General features: G+C 44.5%; 1 long non-coding RNA gene across 2 annotated transcripts in view; it reads right to left on the reverse strand.

Moving 5' to 3' along the window:
- The window catches only part of LOC135423856 (uncharacterized), a 38,365-nt gene that overhangs the window by 10,294 nt on the left and 7,259 nt on the right, over window positions 1-20,812 (reverse strand). The window contains exons 1-2 of one of the 2 annotated variants that reach the window (XR_010434990.1): window positions 13,274-13,758; window positions 5,570-5,706 (exon numbers count right to left, since the gene is read on the reverse strand). This is a non-coding gene — a long non-coding RNA (uncharacterized LOC135423856). Of the gene's footprint in view, window positions 1-5,569; window positions 5,707-13,273; window positions 13,759-20,812 lie in introns of those variants that run through there. The other variant, XR_010434989.1, reaches the window with a different exon arrangement.

The following is a 20,812-nucleotide window of genomic DNA, read 5'->3' on the forward strand; positions in this document are numbered from 1 at the left end:
GTGTCATAGAACATTAATATCAGAGTTAAAACAAAATAAAAAACTCCCTCCAAATGGAGTATTTGGGTGCTGAAGGTTGATTAACTTTGGTATGGATATAAACTCCTTTGTTTGTCTTTCCAAATTATTATCTGTTCCTAAGGAGAAAGGGCAGTTTTTGATCATTCAGGTCTTAAACCCTCAGCTCATGGATAATCTGTCTGTGGAGCTCCTTGTTACAAGACACTCCTGAAGCACATGGAAATTGCTGTTTTGAAATATCTGATGTGAAACAAGACAACTTTTTCGATTTTTATTGTTCTTCTCGTGTTTGAACCTAAAGATCAGAACAACAGTTGACATCCATGTGAATCCTCTGATATCACAAATATTCAAAATTGGCTTTTTTGTTGGTTTTTTTTTTTTTCACTTTTGGACTGGTAAATTGGTTTGTGGCATCCTGATGGTTTCCTGTGGCAGGAAAACATCCATGAAAATGGCAAAAGTGCCAGCAGCAGAGAGTTCAAGCTCTGGCACCTGATTGTGCTTTTGATTTGCAAGTCCCTGCAGCCCATTTCAGAACTATGTACCAGCCAGCTTTTCTTATTTGTTTCTCTGTTCTTGAACTTTACCCACTGCTATCAGTATCACTCTTGAGAGCTCAGAAAATTCAACATATTAGTTTTTTTCTAGAAGAACCTGTTGCAAGAGGTGCTGTAACAGCACCCACTGCCCACCCCTCATTTTTAAGGACAGTTCATGAGCCAGGGTGAGTCAAACACAGTCCTGAAAATGCATCTGGCCCTGTGGATACCAGACATTCTCTGAAGGCTGAAAAAAGTCCATTTTCTGCATCAATGGCAAAAAATAGGGCATGGAACGGTCGCTGACTTTAATAGGAGCAGGACAGGCTGTAGCTTAAAAGGAATCTGCTCCAGATGACCAGTCTGAGCTTGTGATTTATTATCACTCTTGCCACAGCAGTGCTGTAGTAGATACCACATTTGGGTGAAAGCCTATATGGGCTGTCAGAGCTGTTGCTTGTGTGCTTTCTCTCCTGTAATAGGACTAAACACTCTGACACCTTCTACCCAGGAATATTTACTGCCACAGCCGTGGAGAACTATCAAATTAAATTTTCCAACCAAGGCAAGTTTCCCCCAGTCCTGTTAGAGCATTACAGATTTACTCAGTGACAGGTGAGGAACTCCAGGCCATCAGCATTTGTCGTGAGCTTTGATTTCTGGGTAAAAAAGTTCAAAATAAAAAATCCAAGTTCAATAACTGCTCCCGTTGCAAAACGTGTGTCACCCACAAAGATCCGTCACATCCAGCCAAGTGCTCTCATTTACACTTTGTCTGCAGGTGGCAAACTAAACCCAGGAAATAAATACACTGTAACAGAAAAGTTAAATGTTAAACAGAAATTAAAAGCTAAACGAGCATTTTCACATCAGAGGAACTTTGACTGCTCCACTGTACAGAAAAACTTCCAGAGCACTTCAGCCCATGCCAAAAAGATCCTTTCCAGCTGATGTAAAATACCATCCTCCCCTTCCAGATGCTTTCCCCCCTACTTTACCTCCACGATTACACTGTAAGCAACTCTGTCATTGTCTTTATTTCCCCCTCCTACTCCTTGAAAATTGGGAATGGCAGACACAAAACCAATTATTGGTGTGCTGTATCAAGATGTGCTTTCCTGGAGACATTGCTCATCTTTAAATTTAAAGGGCAGTGAGTAATCTCTTCCATTATTTCTCTTTCATTAGGGAAATAATTGTCTGTGCTGGACAGCTTGTGGAAGTATAATACAGCAAAGAGCAAGTAGGAATGTGAACAAATAGGGTGAGTCAATATTGCTTTTGTTAAGAAAATTGTAACCAGAAATCTCCTCGAGTTCTTTGAGGGTGTTTATGAGCTTGTAAACAAAAAGGATTGGTCAACATATCATAGTTGTATTTCCCAAAGACTTCCATTAAACTTCTTCACTAAGTGCCTTAAAGAAGAGAGTCCACCATGGGATAAAAGAACTGCTTCTTTTGTGGATTAACAATAGGTTATAATATAAGGAACAAAAGGTAAGGGTGGTTTTTATTGGTTTTCAACAAGGTTGTAAAAGGATGTCTGTTAGAACTGCTTATATTCAATGGCCCTACATAACCTGAAAATGGGGGTGAACATGGAAAATTGCTGAGGATAGAAATGTGTTTGCAATAAACAAACTGGAAACTTCTTTCAAAGAAGTGTAAAAAGCTCCCGGGACATCTAAAAATGGTAGAAGAAATACATTGGGAGAGAATTTGTGACTGGCTACATTATAGGAGTCTGGACTGTGTTAAGTAGATGGTGATGATTCAACAATGGTGGATGAAGAAGGGCAAAAGATGAGATAAACCTATGAAATTATGAGCTGTTGGAGAAGATGAACATGGAGAGATTATTCAGTTTCTTTCCATATAAAGACAAAGATGTATATAATGAAAAAAGTTGGCAACAGGGTTAAAACAAATTAAAAAATATATATATTTTTTCAGCTCAAAATAAAGAATTGGTTTGAGGAGCTCATTGTCCCAGAATATTTCAGTGGCTGAAACTGTGAACAGACTGGAAAAAGATGCATTGAGATAAGTTGCTGTTGCTGCACAAAGCTATTACATGAATTACACTTGATCAAGCCCAGGAAGCTCTGAACTCCAGAAGCTGGGAAAATCAGCAATTTATAACTACCTTTTCTCTTGTGGATGCCATCCTGGTGAACCTGCTACCAGCTACTGTCAGAAACAAGACAGGGAGTTACTTGAGTCTTTGATCCCGCATAGTACAGCAGTTCTTCCATTTCCATGGGAGTAATTCCATGGCAGGACCACCACCTGCACCTGCCTGGAGTGCCTGGAGGGGAGCTGGATCTGCATACGGGCAGGAGGCTACAATAATTCTGGATTTTATAGCCATTTATGCCTCAAATTGCTTGCATTTTGTCTTCAATATACCTTGCTTCCTATCAGAATGGCATTATCTATTTGCAGTGATGTGACATAACACCATACAAAAATGAACATCTGGTTTAATGTATAAAACCAAGTTTTGCTCATCTTAATACAGCCATTGGAGCGAGCTGATGGTTGTTCTTGGCTGAAAGGACATGGCCATGGTGGAGCCAAACTCAGTGTGGGAAATCAGGGATGGTTATCAACATGGGGGCTAAAAACTGTGATGAAGAAAGAGTTGATGCACTGTGACCATGAGCCTCAAATCTGCCCTCTTTTCCTTTGCTGATAGAGTAAGAGGATTAGGAGGTTTTTGGAAGGTACCTGGCCGTGAAGGACGTCCAGAAAACATCCTGCTCTTGCTCCTGTTCAAAGACCACGGGAGTCAAAGGGGCCCTTTCCTGCAGCATTTTGTGTTTGAGATTCAGCTCCTGAGAAGATTATCCACGGCAGACAAGTGGCAGGGGAGCAGTGCTTCCTCAGCCACTGATGGCAGATCAAATCAGCTGCTCAGACAGCAAAGACAAGAACAGTTTGCCAGTCTCTAGGCCTGGCTTAGCTCAGTGTGCCCAGAGACGTGTCCTGCCCTCCTCCCCATCACCCCTCAGAGCTGCTGAACTGACCAAACTCAGCCCCTCTCCTCAAAGCTTCCCTGTGAGTGTGGTATCTGCTGCAAACCAATCCCCTGAGAGTTGTCACTTGCACACTGTTAACAACCAGAGATACCACCTCTGTGTGTGTTAACTCTCAGCTCCATCCCATAAGAGGCTGCTTTTCCAGTTATTTGGGAGTGTGTGGGTTGCCTTGTCACGTTGGTTGGGTAATGAAAGGGTACAGAAAACAGCCTGAGACCTGGGGCCAGAGACATGTAATTATTGCTGATTTCAAGAGAGCTTGTAAGCTGGGGTTTCTTTATTATTATTTGTGCTATGACAATTGTATCTGAATGTTTACCTTTTAGCCTTATCCCTGATTTAACAAGCTAAAAAGATGGATGCACCAGCAGGGTTTCTAAGGGGGAAAGAGTGTAATAGAGCTTTTAATCCTCTTTGCTGCTGTGTGAATGTTTCTGAAAGCACGGCCTACAGGTGCTTGCATTTTACCTGAGAGACTGTTTAGGATTGTTTCTGTCCTGTATTTTTTACCAGGGCTTAATATCACGTAATAAACACATCATGGCACAAGGCTATGTGGTGACACGGCCCCTTTCACACCCCAGATCAAATTCCATGTTAATGGATAACACTGCTAATGCAGTAACACACACCTTTACATTCCAAACATATCTCCACTTTCATTTAGCTTTAGCAAAACACGGGGTCAGATAATTCTGCAGCCAGCCAGGAGCATTCCAAGTATCAGAGGCCATGTGTTTTCTACCAGAGAATTGACATCCTTATGGTGGCTTGGAGTGAGAGCCAACTTCTCTGCCAGGAATTATTAGAAACAAGATGCCAGTGTTGGTCTACATTGGAACATTAAAAATCACAGCAATTTCTACAACACAGAGAATACTCTGTGCATCTACTTAGAGGGGAGAGCACTAAGTGAAGTTTTGAGCTTCATCCCTGCGTCCCCACCAGCCTGACAGTGGATTTGCAAGGCTCACATCAAACCTTCCCAGAGTCCTGCCAACATCCATCACCTCAGGTTAGAGCAGAATGAAACCCAAAGATGAACCTGTGACTTCCTTTTTCTTTTGTGAATCTCCTGTATCCTGAGGCACAACAAATTATCAAACACACAAAAATACCTGGGCACAATTCAGCCTGATTTCAGTCCTCCTCAGCAGCAAGCACTGCTTTGCTGGGCCATGGTTTGGGTGCATGTGCAGCATCTGAGGTGAGGTGATATTTTAGGTACCTCATTTCAGATTAACAGAACTTGGAGGCACAATTCAATCCTTTGTGACAGTTTCAATGCAAGATTCTCCCCACTCCTCCCTCTCCCCATAACAGACTCTGGTGAGTCGTTGGTAAGGGACTATAGTCAGATAAAATGTTGATGTTTAGATGAGTTTACTCACTTTTCCTCCATTGTTTTTAGGAAAAAACCCAACCAAACCAAAACAAAATCATAAGCAAGGGAACAACACCAACACACACACCCCCTTTTTTTTTTTTCTACTTTTTTTTTACACATCTGGTGCCAGGAAATTTCTAGGATAAAATAACTTCCACTACCTGAAAATCTACAGAAATTCTGGGGGAAGCACTGCGTGTTTTTGCATTCAGCCATCACTTGAATGGACTGTAGTGCAGCTGTAAATTGTTGCTAGTTTCTAGGGATGGATTCCAGGTACACACTTGGTTATCTACAACTGCATCGAGGAAGGGTGTGTTGAAAAGCCAGCCACCGTGTTTATAAACTGAAGATGGATTGTGGAGGCACAGCACATATTTAATTTGCAGGAAAATACACGAGAGCAAAGATCTGAGCGCTCAGGTTTTGTCTCTGAAAAGCAGAGGCTGCTGCAATCATCGTTCGGTTGGGAGCAAAGTGGGGGAGAAGTTGAGAGAAAAAAAAGCAGATTCCGTGACTAAACTACGGTGCAAATGAGCTGTGAACCATCGGGAGTGAGAATCTGGCACTTGCCTCACCTTTTCCGTGCTGCTTCCTCTCCTGCTGCTTGAAGATAGCCAAGAGCTTCCTTTTTAATCAAGGACCATTGGAAAGTACCAGCGGGCTCCCACTCACGGCGCTTTGATTGGCTGCCAACCGCAGTGACAATTGCATCCTGTAATCAAAATAGCAATCATTAATGGCACAATTATCCCCTCCTCGCACACGCACATGCCCTCCCGTGCCGGGAGGGACGGCTCTGAAATGCAGACTGCAAACAATGCACACTGCAAATAATGCAGACTGCAAATAATGCAGACTGCAAACAATGCACACTGCAAACAATGCACCCTGCAAACAATGCACCCTGCAAATAATGCACACTGTAAACAATGCAGACTGCAAACAATGCACACTGCAAATAATGCACCCTGCAAACAATGCACCCTGCAAATAATGCAGACTGTAAACAATGCACATTGCAAACAATGCACCCTGTAAACAATGCACTCTGCAAATAATGCACTCTGCAAATAATGCAGACTGTAAACAATGCACCCTGCAAACAATGCACCCTGCAAACAATGCACCCTGCAAACAATGCACCTTGCAAACAATGCACCCTGTAAACAATGCACCCTGCAAATAATGCAGACTGTAAACAATGCACATTGCAAAGAATGCACCCTGCAAATAATGCACCCTGCAAACCATGCACATTGCAAACAATGCACCCTGCAAACAACACACCCTGCACACACCCGGCTGGGGGACAGGTGCCCATTCCAGCTCGCTCTGGGTGAATCCTTTTTCAGAGGCTCCAGGAAGGCAGGTGTTGGTGGCAGAGTCTGAGTTCAAGGGACTGACTGGAAATCCAAAAGAATTGAGATGGGAACCCAGGTTGGTGCAACTGTCATTTTTTCTCAGCGCCCCCCCCCCCCCATCCCTGCCCCTTGAACAGCCTATGAGAAATAAAAATACTTTTTTTATATAAATAGGCATATCGTGAAGTTGTAAGATATCCCAGTTCCAAGACCTGAACTTGGGTATCAGGGTCTCTTTCGGCAGGATAAGAGAAATGAGAAAATTCTTGAAAATTAAATCTTTTAGGGCCATTTTGTACACGAGGTTCCTTTTCTCTTTGGGCTAAGAACAAAGGAAGACCCATCACCTTTGACAGGAGATGGCTTGCAGCCAATTGGGAAAAAGGAAAAGCCTCTTTTCAGAGAAAATAAACCTTTTTAGGTAAAGATGAATACATTAAAACTTATCTGAAAAGGGTGGGATTTTGTGAAGCTATAAAATGTATGGCATTTAAACCAAAGGTGACTTTTTCCCCGGAAACTCGGTGAGAGAAAGACCCAACGTGTTGAATAAATTCTTCCTTGTTGCTTTGTTCCCTAAGTTTATGCTGTCTTTCTAAATTTAAAGAGAGGGATATTTCCCACAATCCCCCACCAGGTTCTGTCTGAGCTGTTTGCATCCAGCTGGGAATTTCCTTGCCTCAGGTTCCCTTCCCCATCACTGACCGTGTGCTGTGGCCATGGGGGAAGATGGATTTGGGGGGGGGGGGGTTGACTTTCTGACTCTTGGAGCACAGCTGGGGCAGTTTATTCTGAAGACACCCAACCCTGCTGCCAGATTTCCTTATGTTTTCCCATCCTCACTTGCTTTCAGGTCCCTTTTAGATGTCTCATTACTGCACAGGCTGTTCCCTATCCACACCCAGCACATGGACAGGGGCTCTTCTCCCACTCTGGGCCCTGTGCTGTCTCCTTTGGACATCCACCTCCATCAGTGGCTCAGAACATTCTGCAGCACATCTGCCTTTTCCCTTTCTTTTGAGTGTGAAATAAATCCCCACAGAAACATATCCGGATGAAAGATGAATTCTTTTGAACCTTAACACTTGCAAATCAGAAAAAAAAATATAGATGCTGAAGCTAAATGCCATCTTCAAACTCGATTTCTTGTTAGAGCTGGGTGGACAATGAACTTCACAGAAGACAGGAGAAGAAAACTAAAAGTGATGTGAAATCCCTACGTACTTTAAGTTGTGTTTGATGAAATAAAAATGAAAACTTCTCTTTACCAGACAGTATCTGGTATTCCTTTAGAAATTTGGTTTCATTTCACTCCCTGGTTATTCAAAAAATATTCACGACGGAGGTTAATTTTTAAAGGTTGCTATTTTAGAACAGAGAGGTTGCAAAGTGGTGTTCTGAAATGCCAAAAAAAAAAAAGGTAATGGCAGTCTCAAAATCCACACTTTATTCCTTCCCACCAAAAGTATGCACTAAGTTAAAGACTGTTTTGTGTATAATTTTCATCTCTCTAATTTTCGGTTTGTTTGTTTTTTCATATTTACTCCTTGCAAACAGCCATCCATTCCTTATACTTACACTGTCTTTTCTGCCTTTATAAACACCCTTAACCATCCTTGAGGGAATCAAAGTCTGGAGGACTCCAGCTTAGAACAATTGACATATTTCTCTGTAATTTGAGATCAGAGCTGTTTATGGAGTAGTGAAGATCCAGCTAGCAAATGATGCCTATTTCCAGCATGGATAATGTGCAAGGTTCTTTCTTTCCCTTCTCACTTGATTTCCAGGTTTTTACAGGTGAAAGAAACTCTTCCATAAGTAATCAGTATGAGATAGAAAAACAAGCCCCTCACATTGGGAAAAGTATTTCCTTGTCAGCCTGCATCAGACTGACTTATTAGCAAGTCATTAGCAACAAGTAAATCTCCAGAGTTTGGAATTTCTCTCCATTCATTCCAGATAAATATTTAAATGTGTTTGTCTTTATTACATTTCTCTGGGCTTGTTCTAATGTATTTGGCCTGGAAATCAGACTGAGGGTTTTGGAGTCTGGAACAGCTTGACAGAGCCCACAGCTGAAAGCAGAATAAATTAGTGGTGCCTGGTGATTGTACTGGATAACTTGACAAGGCATGGTGTTGGAAAAATCCATCAGATTTAGGACCTACTGTGGAAGAAAGTAGAAATATAGACTCTTAGAACCACTGAATAGAAGGGACATTAAAGCCCATCTCATTCCACCCTCTGCCATGGGCAGGGACACCTTCCACCAGCCCAGGTTGCTCCAAGCCCTGTCCAACCTGGCCTTGGACACTTCCAGGGATGGGGCAGCCACAGCTTCTCTGGGCAACTTGTGAGGCCTCCCCACCCTCACAGGGAAGAATTCTTTCCTAATATCTCATGTAGATTCTCTCTCTGTCAGTTTGAAGCCATTCCTCCTTGTCCTGTCACTCCAGGCCCTTGTCTTAAGTCCCTCTCCAACTTTCTTGTAGAAGGATAAGAGCTCATTTGTACTGACAGGAACTGCACAGACACACATTTTGTCCAACTACTGGTTTCCTCAAAGCTCACTTGCACCCCACAGCCATTTAAAGCCATGTCCAGGGTTGTTTGTATGGCCAGGCAGAGGTACAGCAGTGACATGGAGAATCACACACCTGAACCAACAACAGCCAGGTTGGTCCTGTGCTGTGGGACCTGCACCCCCCGTGCTGCTCCTCTAGGCAGCCCTTTCATCCAGGTGATGGTGCTTGTGCTTCAAGTGAGAGCAAGGGCAGGAAAATCTAACCCAACTTTTCAAGCCTAGTAAATAGTTCAGGCCACTTTTGAGAGTCTCTTTTGTTACAGCTTGTTCAGCTGCCTCTAGAGCCCTGCAGCAGAAAGGAGGACTTAAGGCTTAAGAAGAGAAAAGGTCTTTCCCTGCTTGATTCTATTAATAAGTGCATCTATTTCCAGGCAGACACACTTTTTATTGGTAACAACTCGTTCTGACCTATATCAGGGACTTCAGCCAAGGATGGCTATCAACCAGGACACACACCAACCCTCAAAGAGCAAAACAGCTCCCTAAGCCACAATTTTCCAGCAGCTGGACTGTTGGAAGGAAGGCCAAGATCTTCACAAAAGCAAATACTGCCTTACAGAAGCTTTGCCTCGAGGGGAAACTTGCACTGCTCCGAGCTACTCCAGCCACTGGGTTCAAGGCCATTCCCAGTGGAAGAAAAAAAAAAGATAAATAAAAATTGGCTGGCTCCCGTGCTACACAAAGAGACACAAAAGCACAAACATGTGCAGCACCGCCTGTTCTAAAAGTGCATTATTATTAAGTGGAAACAGCAGCCAGATCCATCATGTTCAGCATGCCCCACATCACTGCTCCACTAAACACCACAGATTATTTCCCTGTAATTGCCTTCCTGAGCTGTCTAGCAGCCTCGATTCATTTCCATTAAGGCTCGGGAGGATGAGATCATTTAGTATTTCCACATCCCCCCTTTTCTTTTTTTCCCCTCCGTTTTTGTAAATTCGGCAATTACGAGCTCGCTGCCACCCCCTCAGTCGCTGAAGGTAAAATTTAGCACTTGGGATCGCAGGGGAGCAGCTGAAACAATAGTGAAGTAACGACTGCAATTTTCACCATGTCTGCTTTCCCTCCTTAACTTGAGAGGGAAAGATATTTATGCCCCGCAAAATTCCACAGACAACAGCTTCCCTTCAGTCCCACCCCTTCACTTTGCACAGAAGGACTCGGTGGAGCAGACACCAAGAGTGAAAAGAAAGCAGAAGAAAGCCCTGTAGCCTGGTACCATCCAAGAGCTGACACCAAACTGATAAGTCATCTGCTGATTTTTCACCTTTGGTAGCTGCAGAGTGTTAATTAAAACTATTCTGGATGTAGATTAAGTTTCTGCACTCGGAAGTTATCATCAACGCCTCACCTGCCTTGAATGAGAGCTGCACATCCTGTGACAAATGGAGTGAAGGTTTTGCCTGGTTTCACTAAGTGTCTGCAGCTTCCTTTGGAGGATTTATTCCTCAGCAAAGTCTGTGTCATCTCCTGTGCTGCCACTGAGCACAGAGTGTGGTCTCCTCCAGTGTGGCACAGCCTCCACCTGCTCACAGCGACAGAAACACTCGGGCGGGTTCGGGCGAGATGGGATTTGATGCCAGGATCATCTCCTCACAGAAAAATACATATTAAGTGAACAATCCTTCCATCAGACACATTCAAATCCTTGAACTTCTGCCAGTCTGAAAGGACTGCTAATGTCTCTATTACAGTTTCAGAGCTGGCTTTGTCTCACCCATGCTCTGCTTTTGAGGGCAGGATCCAAAATGCCGTGTTGCCGCTTCAGTTCTTTTTCCTAATTTTCTGCACATGAGTTTTTTAATTCTAATATTTTTTTTTCCCTTCTGATTACTGTTAATCTCATAAAGGAGCTATCAGATATTTCAAATCTTTCCTGTTCTGGTAATTACTACACTTTGATGCAGGAATCTTTTGATGTTGCTACAACCTCATTTTTTCCATTAATTTCCCCTGTCACTGCTGTCAGAGTCTGACCTGATCTGACCCCGTGTTCCCCCAAAACGTTGACTGCCAGACAGGAGCCCAGGAAGGTTTAGACAAGGCTTTTCATCCTCATTCCATGGCTCAGCTATGTAAGTTCCAGGTAAAACTTGGACCCACACAGCCTGTGCTCATCATCACCGTTTACCAGCTGATCAGCCTGAGAAGTGAAAGCTCACTTAGAAGGCCTGCTGAGGCAGCTCAGAGAACTTTGCATAATTCAGAGAATCCCAGTCAGTGCAGAAATGTGTATTTCACATTGACAGCTCCACGGGGACGCGGAAAGCAAGGATTTATACACTACTGGTGTGTAAAACAGCACAGAATAGGAAATATGGTTAGCAAGGGGGACACCTTGTGAAGTAGAGTGATCCTGTGTTATCTTCCCAGTCCTGATCTCCTAAAGCAGCTCTGGGGCTTTTTTGTAGCATTTAGTGCAACACTACAGGGCTGCCCTTCAGCCCTGTTGGGCCACAGAGGTTGTGAGCATCACCCAGGGCTCTGCTCTTCCCCTGCCTGCACTGACAACAGCTCATCCCAGAGAGGGAAAAGCCAGTGAAACAGGGAGCAAGGGGGATCCTAAGAACAAGAAAGGATTCTTCACAATTTGCTTCCAAAAATAATTGAATAAAAATAAATGGCCTAACACAGACTTATGCAACACTTGGCCAGCTCCTAATTTTGACTCCAGTGGCATGTAATGATTTACACCAGTTGGGTGTCTATCACTACATACATATATTAAGATCTGACAGACTTACCAGCTTGTCAGTGCTAAAATACTCTGGGCATGAGGAGGAATTCAGATATAATAAAACATTGAATAAAGCTGCCTCAAACTGCCTCTCTGAACCTCCTGAGTGGAAAGCCACATTCCAAGCACAGAGCTGCACATTATTTGGGGAGCAGCACAAGATGTCCTTGTGGTCAGATCACTAGTAATGGTGTGAGGGATTTATTTAATCCAGGTCTTTTTATTGAGGAGAAAGGGACTACTTTCTCTCCTGAGGGAGAGGTAGCATCCTCTGAACTCAAGGAAGAAAGGAAAGGAAAGAAGGGACATCATTTCCCATGGACAGGCACGAAGGAGACAGCAAGACAGAGACAGGAGAAGGCACATTGATGTTAATCCAGACATCCACTAACGAGAGAAAAGTAAGAATTGCTTCATATAGGGTTAAACAGACTCAGGAGCTGCAGGAGACTAAAAAGCTGGAAAGGGTTGCCTGTGCCTCAAGCCCCATGGACACGAGGGAGAGTTTAAACGTGACCAGCAAGTCTCTGAGCCAGCAGTGCTGCTCAGGGTCAGCCAAAGAGCTCCAAGAGCCACAAATGAGCTTCCTCCCCCTGGGGAACCTGGGGGCGTGTGAAGTTACTTCAAATGTTTGGCTGCAGATAGCTCCTGTCAGCACAGGCTGAGGTGGGAATATCAGCTTAAATGCCTTCCCTGCCCAGGTCAGAACAGAGTCATCCAGGGTGAGGGCTGGAAAGGGGAGCAGACGAAGGGGAAGGTGCACCCTGCTTCCCTGGGCCTGTCAGCCACACAACCTCTTACTCCTCCACGGCACTGGGTGTTGGCACCCTTGTCTGACCCTCCAAACTATTCCATCCACCCTTCCCCACAGCTCATGAAATTCTGGGATGTGCTCCTGGAGGGAGCTTCTCTGCAGCCCTCTGCCTTGGTGCTGCACCACGGCTCCCACAGGACCACAGTCCCAAACTCGGTGTCAGCCTGACTCATCCCATGACTAACAAGAAGGATGCATTTCCACTGCAAAAACCTTTTATTTATTTTTTTTTTAAGGCAATCAATAAGCCCCTGATTACAATGTTCCCTTCCTTGCCCTTGTTCAGCTCCGTGTCAGCCCAATAACGTCACCGAGCGGAACAGCTGAAAGTTTTACTAGTCCTTCAGGGCTATTATGCCAAATGAGGAATTGCTACATATCCACTCACAAACATCTGCTAATGTTTAATTTTTTATGTAAAATGCTCTGGAAATAAAGATGCAATACGTTGAGCAGCTGTTAATGCTCTGGTTTGCCTGTGCACTGGCTGCAGTGTGGAGGGCAATGCTTGTCTCCAGCATCACCACTGCCACTCTGGACTGAACACAGCAGCACAGGCTGAGGGCTCAGTTAAAGCCTTGTTCGTATCAGCTCAGGGTCCTGGAGCTTGGGCTCCCATTGCACAGAAAATTCAAACTAGAATCTGCAGTCAAAAAGAAGGAAAAAACCTCACTTCTGAGCAGGGAATGCTTCCCCCCCCCTTCTTTTGTTTCTGCACATCAAAAAAAGTTGGAGTTTGTTGCCCATATCACAGGAAGCCAAAGTGGTTTTTCTGCTTACCCACATGATGTCTGATTTCTTCTGGTTCACTTCACAGCTTTTTAGGTGGGGGCCAAGGGCTGAATGAAGCTGGACCTTGCCAGTGGTCTCCAGGCACAGTGGATTTTCACCTATTCCTCCAACAGCACATGTGAAATCAAACCATCAAAGGGATGAGAAGCAAACTACAGGCCTCAAGAGGTTAGAGAAGTGGAATTAGTCCCCCTTTGAAACATGGAGGCCGTAGCAAATGAGAATAGATGGGGTTTGATGTCAGGAGGAGAAGCTGGCAGTCGAGCTCAGGCTCTGATAGCTCCTTCTCCGAACCTGGCTCAGCCTGGCTTTCATCTCCCACGATCTGGAACAGCTCTGTGCTTCAAAAAAAGCCTTTGAGGGATCTCTCTGTTGAAAAGGGAAAGGAAAGAGAGAAATTCGCATCAACAAGTCCAGCAGTGCTCAGCCTGTGAACTGATACCACCCAAAACCTGCCATGTTTGCTCAGGGAATCCATGTGTTAGAGCTGGAATCAGGAAACTCAGACTCGAGAAAAGGCTGCTGATGCCCTTTCACTGAGAAGTGACTCCTCTTACTCTTCTCTTGACACTATTTGAGCATACCCACTCTCAAAGTACTTGGCAAACAGATTAATTAAGCCTCCAGTAAATAAACCTGTAGGGAAGGTTTATCAAACCAGGGCACAGAGCCATGAAGTGATTTATGCAAGGCTGTGGCTGAGGCTGGTCCCCAAATCCGTTCCCTGTGCACCACTAGACAGTGCTTTTCTTCACAAGCACTGCCACCACATCTTCCTTTTGTACCACAAAGCTCAGCCAGCCCATAAAACCGAATAAAACAGGTCACTTAACACACAAGCACTCTGGACAACTTCCTGCTGGGTTTCTTCAGCTAAGAGAGCAGAGTTTGGCTTTGATGCCTCAGGGCAAATGTCTTTGAGCTTGTGCATGTGCGTGTGCGTGACACCGGATAAATGTGATCAGATTTGGTGCGACAAAACTATCAGGGGAACATTTGCATTGCCATTTCTGCAGGAGGCTGCACGATGGAAAGCAGAGGGAGAACATGTTCGGGGTGTCAGGCAGCAGCACGGTGCATTAATAGGAAGAGACATGTGAGCCAGAGAGTAATCATGTTCATTAACAGAGACATCCCAAACTAACGGGGACAGGGCCTTCTCACCAAGGGCAACTCGTGTGTCTGGAGCTCCTCTGCTGCTGTGGTGAGGCTTGGGGCAGCTGGCATGTTGTGGATTTGTCCTGACATCCTCCCTTTCCTGTGCAGTGCCCTCATCTCTGTCTCACCAAGCACCAAGGTACTGCTGCCACAGAGAGCCAGCCCGGGTGCAGGAGGCTGCAGGACACCACAGTGCATCGTGGAAAGCCTTTTCCTTCCCTGTGCCCACTCCAGACCAGCACAGCAGCAAAGGATCTGCAGCCTCTTTATTCCCTGAGCAGTTCAAAATGCACCTGGAAGTCAGAAAAAGAGATTTAAGCCCCTTGTGAACAGACACTCGCTGAGATCAAGGGTGATTATTTTAGGATGTGATATGCTTTAATGGTTCTAGAAAATTTTAAGTGTATTGCCTTTTTCCTTCCCCTTTTGCACCCAATTATGTGACTGGGGAGAGTGGTTGATATTATACCCGAGAGACTTTCTGAATGGAGAGAAAAGCTGGAGGATTAATTCATTCTGCACATCTGTACACTGGCTAGTTCGTGGTGTAAGAGCTCTCTTTAAGGCAAAACTGTCAGACCTTGAAACCTGAGCATTTTGTATAAGCATGTGTTAGAGGCTTCTTCATCTTCAACCAGCTTTTCCTTTTTATTTATTCCTGTAAATACAGTGGGCTTTGGCAGGGAGGACTGCACGGGTGGAACTGAGTAACGGCTCTCAGGGTTTCTGTAAATTAAGAACACCCAACTTGACAATGCACACGTCGTCGTCCTTATCAATTCCCTCCCCCAGCCCGTGCCAAGCGCTCCCGCAATAAACTTCCTCTCCGTTTCACACCTAATCATGTGTAGCATAAATCCCCCAGATCAGAGGCTGCTCACAGGGCTGAGGAAGGATCAGCCCGGGGGTGTTTATCCTCGCATCTGATCAAGCTGAGACAACTATTCTCCCCTGCTCCACCGCACCAAAGGAACTTCTAGGAGGTGAATAATCGGGGCTTGGCTTGTTTTCTAATTCAGATGCAAAGCGCCTGGCCATCCCCATTTGCTATGCTGCCCACCACCTCTCCTCTTTCTGCTTCCCTTGTAAACAAGCTGCAGGTGAATAGTGCCGCTCAGCACTTTTCACACTTTATCCCGCTATTTTTAAGTACAGCACAAATGTGATTAGCACATCAGCCTGATTATCTCCAAAAGGATTCCAGAAGAAGACCGCCAGACAGCTTCGAGTCCTCGGAAATCCTATTAAGGTTAAAGAAAGCGTTCACAGGAGCGAGTGGTGATGCTGTAGTTGAGGAGAGGTGTGGAAAGGGAAAGGCTGCACCATCACACTCTGCCTCTTCGTGTCACCCCAACAGCACAAGTTATCACAGGGAATTGTTAAATCTGCCCTTTCCTGGATGACAAAGGTAAATATTGTACTAGAAACTCACCGAAGTGCCCCCTCTTGGCCTCTTGTGCCACATTCTGTCCTTTGCTCATAAATTACATTTTTCACATGTTGCTGACTTCCTTTCTGCTCTTGTGGATGCTTATCCAGCTTTTCAGACAGGTGATTGCCCAGGCAGAGCCAGTGCTCTCAGCCAGGCTGGGCAAATGGGCAGGCACGCGTGTGTCTTGTGAGAGCACACACTAATGCTTTCAGAGGCATTTGGGTTTGTAGAGACCTCTTTTTTTTGAATTTAGTGGGCTGGCTCTGCAAACGCAGCACAGCATCTGCATTTCCATCTGGGAAACAGGGAAGAAATCTGGACAGACATATGGCAGTCACTGTTTTTTAGATTTCCAACATTGATGGATAAGCATCTGAATTTTCAACAGTGGTCCTCTTAGCTCAAAGAGTCAACTGAGTTTGCTCTTTGTTCAGTAAAAGAAGTATTTCAGACCAAGACCCCACTGATGAAGAGTCAGAGCTCCTGTATGTGTAGAAGAGCTGCACTCCCTGTTGGGGAGCCATACACTGCTCATGAGACTCACTGGGCTGCCTTGATTCAGCTGTGTAAGATCCTGGGGCAAGACATTCAGCATGAAAACTATGAGTGCTTTAGTCATGCTTGGGTCTGAAAAACCAGCCCCAAGTGTTGGCAGAGGTGTGAAAATAAGGATGTTCCCTGTACTACATAAGCAAGATCTATTTTCAAACCAGTTCCCCTTTGCAGACCTTAAAAAAAGTGTGTTGCTTGTCCTTTTCTTGCTCCATCTGCTTTTCATATGCCTTTTCTTCATGACAAGGTTAATCCATCTTGCTGTTAGACACATATATATCTGTAGATACACCTACATATACACACACATCTATATCTATGCACCCTCGTGCAGTTTTTTCACATCCTTGCAATCTCCTGGAAAATTCCCCATCAGGCATTAAAAGGCAGAAATCTCCTGGAAGGCTAATAAATCATTTTAAGTATGATGTTTGTAGGGGAAGACATTTTGGAGATGATAAAAAGAAGCCCATTTTCAAAATGTCAATGAACCCACAGAAATGGTGAGTGGCTTTTCAGGTGTCTGCCCACTTATTAGAGATGTGCAAAGTCAGGTACCTAAAATATTCAGCTAGAAAAAGTTAGAGTATAAATGACTGTAGCCTTTCCAAGCCTATAAAAAGGGAAGCAAGGATCAGAAATTACTTGGGGAGGGGGAAGGAAATGAACCTCCACCAAGCCTATTTTTCAGAAACCAGAGTTCAGCTTGTTCCTGAGAAAGGCAGGAGAGGTAATTGCTAATGAGAAATTCTCTTTGAATACACAGGACAGTGTTACTGGGCAGGTAGACAACAGGAGGAACAAACACCAGCTCTGTGTGCTGCTCAGGAAGGTGTTTGTATCAATTTCTGCATATCCATATATTTCTGTCACATGAACTAATACTTGGGAGGAAAGTCACCCAAATCAAGGGCTCGGTGTGTCTGTTGGGACTCGCCACATCCCAGCATCTCTCATATGCTTGTGCATGGGGGACCTGAGAAATGCTGAGTGTAAACACAAATGTAATATTTAATTGCAGAAATGAGATGAGATGATTAGTGTAGTGGACAATACATTCATTATATTCCTGCTTTTGAGCAGTACAGGGAATAAATGCCCATTTCCCTCCCCACCCTCACAATCACTGGGCATTTTACAATAACATCCTACCTCTTTTTTTTTTTTTTTTTGTGACTGGCAGAGTAACCATTTGGAAGTGAAACTCCTGCAATCTCTCATTAAAGAAGATGGGAACCCCAGAAGGTAGTGGTATATATGGCATTTTAATGAAACCTTAGACACAAAGTGATAGCCACACTATTGTGTATTAGAAAGCTCTGGAGGATGCTCAGCCAACTTGATGCCTTGATGGCATGAGCATTCAAATATTTCTTTTTGGGAAGTAGATGTGGGCTAATGGAAGAGCTAACAGGCCATGTTGCTGGGAGCTGAGGGATTGATTTTTAAAGCAGAGTGGTGTCTGATAGTTTTAGTTCCTAAAAACGTGGCTTAGTTCTGTAAGACAATTGAAATATTTCCAGTTATTTTCCAATATGCCCAGGACCTGATTCTTCTCCCACGTGCAGTATTGCTTTCAGTGAGTTTATGCCTCATATCAATGCAAATGAAGAGAAATACCAGCTGCATATTTCTGTATATGAGCCTCCCTTCCACAAAGTGTTTAAGAACAATTTAAAATCAATCCCCATTCAGCAAAGACTGATGTGGATCTTGGGCTTTCAGTAAAGAAACATGCTTAAAAGCTTTGCTTAATAAGAATAAACTACAAGTCAGGGCTTTAGGTTAGAGCCTGCACCTTTCCTGGTGAACCTTGCTACAGAGGAAAGTCATTATTTCAGAAAGAAGGTATCAGTGGTGTGAAGCCAGGCTTATCTTGAGCCTGCAGGGAAGTTTATTACTTGGCTGCAGCATCTCAGCCGGAAAATATTTGATATTGATACCCATCCACCAAATGCAAAAAGAAAGAATAAAAAAAAAAGAAGGAAAGTAGACAACAGAAAAACTAAACACCTAAATGGACTAAATGGCCTTTTAATGTCCTTTTTAACACAAACTGTTTATGATTCCACAATTCTGTGAGCATTAGGTTGGATTTTCAGCATTTCCCTACTTCTATCTGTAAAATCTGAAGGTTTGTCTGTTCTCTGAGGGGCCAGAAGGAGTGCACTCATATAGTGCACCACAGACTGAATGAGCTCCTCCAGTAACCCCCCCTACAACCACACCCAGCTTTTGCACAGCCAGAATATTCTGGTGAGTTTTACAGATGCAGTTCAAAAAACCAGCTGGAAACCCTTTTTCACCGTGTTTCCCATTAGGTGCGTGTTGACTGTCATTAAAATAATTTATATTTTGCAAGGGCAGTTTGTACAGCTCTTCCTTCCACGTGGGGCCACGAACTGCAGCAGCAATTAGTGAGAGAGATGAGTGATAGAAGTTGTTGTTTCCGAAGGTCAGAGACAGGTTCTCTTGCTCACAGCAGCTGCATAAAATTAGAATGAGAGAGAAAGTTGGGGCTGTTCAACCTGCAGAAGAAAAGGTTGTGTGGAGACCTCATAGGAGCCTTCCAGGACCTGAAGGGGCCTACAAGGAATCTAGAACAGTAGTGACAGGACAAGGGGGAATGGATTTAAACTGACAGAGAGGAGATTTTTACTGGATATTAGGAAGAAATCCTTCCCTGTGAGGGTGGGGAGGCCCTGGCACAGGTTGCCCAGAGAAGCTGTGGCTGCCCCATCCCTGGAAGTGTCCAAGGCCAGGTTGGACGGGGCTTGGAGCAACCTGGGCTAGTGGAAGGTGTCCCTGCCTGTGGCTGGGGGCTGAAAAGAAGTGGTCCTTAAGGTCCCTTCCAACCCAAGCCATTCTATGTTTCTATGAATAAATCCACCCCCCAATATGTTATCTTAGCCTGATATGAGTGTAGCAGAAAAAAAACTCTGCTACTGTACTCCTCTCCCCCTTGTTCTGCAGCAGAGAAAATCAGTGCAAAAAAAAAGTCTCTGGCTTTTCTCGTGTTCTCATTTATTTTTATTTGGACCGAAGTTTTCCCCATTTAAATCTCAATTTCCTCTCTCCTCCTGCAATTGGGGTCACCACGGCGGGGGTGAAGGCAGCGTGTATCTGCTCACACACACCAGCCACCAGCCCAGCAGAAATAAAAGCAAGCACTCCCCACACAACTGTAATTGTTAGTGCCGAAATGCACCGACCTAAATGGATTTTCACCTTGGGAGTTTGGGCTGAATTGAGCCTAAACAGAGGTGAAATTCCCCAGGCATATGGCGAGTCCTCTGGCTGGCGTAGCCGGAGCCCTGCAGCACTTCATCAGGCCTCGGGAGCCTCCCATTAGCTCCACAGAGAGCCGGGATCAGGGAGAGGAGAACAGCTGTAAGTGTCTCTTAATGCCAGTGGGGAGCTGGAGAGGGCTGAACTGCTGCATGTATAATAGAACAGCAACAGGAACACAGCTCCGCTGAATTAGCTCAGACCACCAAGGTCTGTTTGTTTCAATTATCCCTGGTACAGTCAAGTCCCCTGAAAGACTCCATTAGCTCCCAACTTGTTCTTTTACACACAGGCACCTTTTCTAATACCTTTTGCTTTAATGAAGCTGCTTTTTTTTATAGCTCACACCGGAGCAGATACCAAAAAAGAGAGTGGGAGCACTTAAAAATAAATGGGTCAAATGTGTCCCTGGTGTAACGCAATGGGATGTATTGATGGTTTGTTTAGATCTAAGCTGCTTGGGAAAGTGAAACAGTGGAAAAAAAGGGAAAAGAACAAAGAACTGAAACTAAATAAAGACGTGCCTTGTCTCTCTCTCTTCCCCTGGTTTCCTTTCAACAGGTCAGTACATGGTGTTTCCACTTTGTAGTGAGGCTTTGTGGATAACTAGTCACATCTATCATTTACTACCTGCTAATGTTATTTACAAAACCCCTTCCAGGGAAATGGTAAAATTCCTGCCTGGTGCCTCCATTCATGCCTACACTTAAGTAGTTGGGGAAAAAAACTAGTCTCCAAAGGGGAGCATAGTTTTCTGTTTCTTTTCCATGGCTGTTGCTATCACATAGAGAGAAGTCTGAATTCGTTTAAAATGCCCGGGATTGCAGCTCAATTAAAGTTAAAAAAACCATCAAATAATGGCTCCGAGGCAGAGTTCAAATGTTCTGGCCCCTTTGTGCTTTTGGTTGTTTGCCCTGGGGAGGATGGACCTCTGAGAGGAGCCCATAAAGCAGCAGAACAGGGATGGTGCTGCGGGACTGTGGCTCAGGGACTCTGAAGGCAGCACCAGCATCCCAGCAATCTTGGCTCCTGCCAGCACTAACAGGCAAGAAAGAGAGGGTTCTCACTGAAATTGGATAGGAGTTCTTTTCTTTTAA

This window comes from Pseudopipra pipra, chromosome 17 (genome assembly GCF_036250125.1).
Source record: "Pseudopipra pipra isolate bDixPip1 chromosome 17, bDixPip1.hap1, whole genome shotgun sequence".
Lineage (NCBI taxonomy): Eukaryota > Metazoa > Chordata > Aves > Passeriformes > Pipridae > Pseudopipra > Pseudopipra pipra.